At 40.9% G+C, this 3,064-nt stretch overlaps 1 pseudogene; it reads left to right on the top strand.

Annotated features, from left to right (window-relative positions):
- The first annotated feature begins 1,919 nt into the window (after positions 1-1,919).
- Positions 1,920-2,714, top strand: LOC150091561 (retinol dehydrogenase 14 pseudogene; annotated as a pseudogene).
- Positions 2,715-3,064: the final 350 nt, after the last annotated feature.

Here is a 3,064-nt window from a genome sequence, read left to right as displayed (position 1 = left end):
CTTTGCAAAGCCAGGAAAGGATCTTAAAATGCCTACTATTTATTGTCCTATCGTTCTGACCAGCTGTCTGTGAAAAATCATGGAGAGAATGGTTAATCTTCGTTTAATGTGGTATTTAGAATCAAACCGCGTTCTCTCCAACGTTCAGTGCGGCTTCCGCAAAAACACGTCCACTCTGGACCATCTTATTAGACTGGAAATATCCATCCGGGATGCTTTCCTAAAATGCGAACACTTGGTTTCAGTGTTCTTTGACATGAAGAAGGCGTATGACACAACTTGGAGATTTGGCATCTTAAAAGATTTGCATGGTCTTGGTCTTAGAGGGAATCTCCCCATTTTTATTAAAAACTTTCTAGCCAAGCGATACTTCCAAGTTCGTGTAGGATCCTCACTCTCTCGTCTATTTTGCCAAGAGGAGGGAGTACCACAAGGATCAGTATTAAGTGTCACGCTATTTGCCATAAAAGTAAATTCCACCACAGAACAACTTCTTCCAACTGTAAACAGCGCCCTCTATGTTGATGACTTTACCATGTTTTGTCAGTCATGCAACATGAGGGTTATTGAAAGACAACTGCAATATGCCATTAAGCGCCTTAATTCCTGGGCACTTGCTAATGGATTCAGGTTCTAGCCGCAGAAGACCGTTTGCGTACACTTTTGTCGTAAGCGTAATCTTCATCTTGAACCTGAATTAAAGCTTGGACAAAATGCTATTCCAGTAGTGGCAGATACAAAATTCTTGGGACTCGTATTTGATAAAAAGCTGACCTTTTTTTGTAGATCACGTCGGTCAACTTCGTACAAAGTGCACGAGAGGTCTCAATTTTCTTCGCTCTTTGTCCTCTACATCTTGTGGTGCGGACCGCTGCACCCTACTACGCATCTATCATGAACGTGTGCTATCGAGATTAGATTATGGGTCCTAGGTGTACAATTGAGACAGGGAGGGTGTACTCCGATGGATGGATCCTATCCATCATCAGGCTATTCGTATCGCTACTGGGGCATATCGAACTGATTTATATACATGTATATAAAATAAGCTTTATATATTTTTAGAATATATACCACCTTTTAAACTTACGCCTGATCTTTTGACCAGGTAACCTCTTTTAAAGTTACCAGGATCTATTTTTACATTTTTTCTTGGCACCAAACCAAACCAAAATATGCGGTGGAACAGGAAATGTTTTTAATTTCTACGCGTACATATTACTTCAAAAATATATTTTGATAACCTGCATGTTATTATAAATAGATAATCTTTATTGCACTGAAAATGAATTATATGTGGCCTCGACACTAGCCCCAATTAGTCCCAAATAGATTTCGGGTGAAGGGTCTTCAGAACTAAAGAGAAACGATGTCAAGTACGAACACAGAAACATTTATACGACATCCTTAGTTTATACCTTGGAAACAAACCGCATTCTTCGTGCAAACAGGTCTCGCTTAACAGTTGCTTAAATTACAGTAATTGCATGGGTGTCCCCATTTCTCTTTTGTTTTTTCATTTCCGCCTCTGTTTCTTAAGAAAAGCCAGAGGCCTTTCATGTTGCTTGCAGAACAGATGCGTTATCAATAGTTTCTCTCTTTGGGGAAGTGTTATTCGTCGTGTAAGTAGTAAGGAGAATAATAAGGGGCAAGATATTGTTTTTGTATAGATGAACTACAGGTGTAGATTTAGAGCACCCAAAGCGGACATGATATTCACATTATTCTCCCTCTTTGGAGGTCCGTTATTCGTCCTATTCGTGGCCTTGATAGCTCTCAAAATTTACACGAGAGTGAGCCTAGGATTCTGCAAGAGCACGCGAGACATGTCGGGGAAGACTGTTATCATTACAGGTGCGAACTGAGGAATTGGTAAGGAGACGGCAAGGGAACTGCTACGAAGGAATGCGTGAGTCATCATGGCTTGTAGAAGTGTGGAACGCGCAAGGGATGCGGCACTAGACATCGTGAGGTCGACTGGTAAAGATAACGTGGTCATCAAACAGGAGGACCTGAGTTCCTTGAAATCGGTGCGGGCATTCGTTGAAGACTTCAAGAAAACTGAGGAACGTCTCGATGTCCTGATCAACAATGGAGGGATTGGTGGTCTATCCAGCCCACAAATGACAGAACACGGATTGGATGTGGTGTTCGCTACTAACCATTTCGGTCCATTTCTGCTGACTAACCTCCTGTTGGATGTACTAAAGAAGAGCGTCCCCTCTCGCATCATAGTCGTGTCATCCGAAATGCATTGGGTAGCCAACTTGAATCTTGACAATCTGAACGTGGAGGGGCAAACTCATAGCCACTTCTGGACATACTGCAACACTAAGCTGGCTAACTTGTTGTTTACTGCAGAGTTAAGTCGAAGACTGCAGGGATCAGGCGTGACAGTGAATGCTCTACATCCTGGGGCAGTGATGACGTCCATTATTCGTGACCATGGACGAATGTTTAAGTGCATGCCTCTGCTATACCCTTTCCTAAAGAGCTGTTGGGAAGGGGCACAAACAACGCTTTACTCGGCTTTAGAAGAAAGACTAGAAAAAGTGTCTGGGAAATATTTCTTAGATTGCACTTGGGGTAGGAGATCTGCAAAAGCTAAGGATTCGAACTTGGCACGTCAGTTTTGGAAAGTGTCTGAAAAAGTAACAAATTTGAAGAAGACTTTTGAGCCCGAGCTGTCGAAAGGACACAGGTGTCGTTCCTGAGCTACTTTTACGGTATTGTAATTCATTCTCCATTTATATATGATTAGTGTATATAGACGTAAATTATGTTGAATGTGCAATACTGTTTTTTATATTGTTTTGTAATCATGTCATGGGTAATGTATAGATTTTTGTATACTAACACCATTTATAGTTAGAGAGATGTTTGCATTTCTGTACTACTTTGACTCTAGTGAGCTGTACTGAAACTGCCTAAAATATTGAATGCTAATTAAGTTAGGTTAGATGTACTTTAAGAACACTAATAGCTAAGACTATGAAGCATCAATATGCAGTGTTTAACTCGTATATTTATCCTTTGATTGGTTTTCTGTTTGCTGGATGGATAA

This window comes from Mastigoproctus giganteus, chromosome 1 (assembly GCF_048544385.1).
Source record: "Mastigoproctus giganteus isolate SK-2022 chromosome 1, ASM4854438v1, whole genome shotgun sequence".
Taxonomy (NCBI): domain Eukaryota; kingdom Metazoa; phylum Arthropoda; class Arachnida; order Uropygi; family Thelyphonidae; genus Mastigoproctus; species Mastigoproctus giganteus.
Note: the sequence above shows the minus strand (reverse complement) of the source record. Positions and strands in the feature narration are given on the sequence as shown.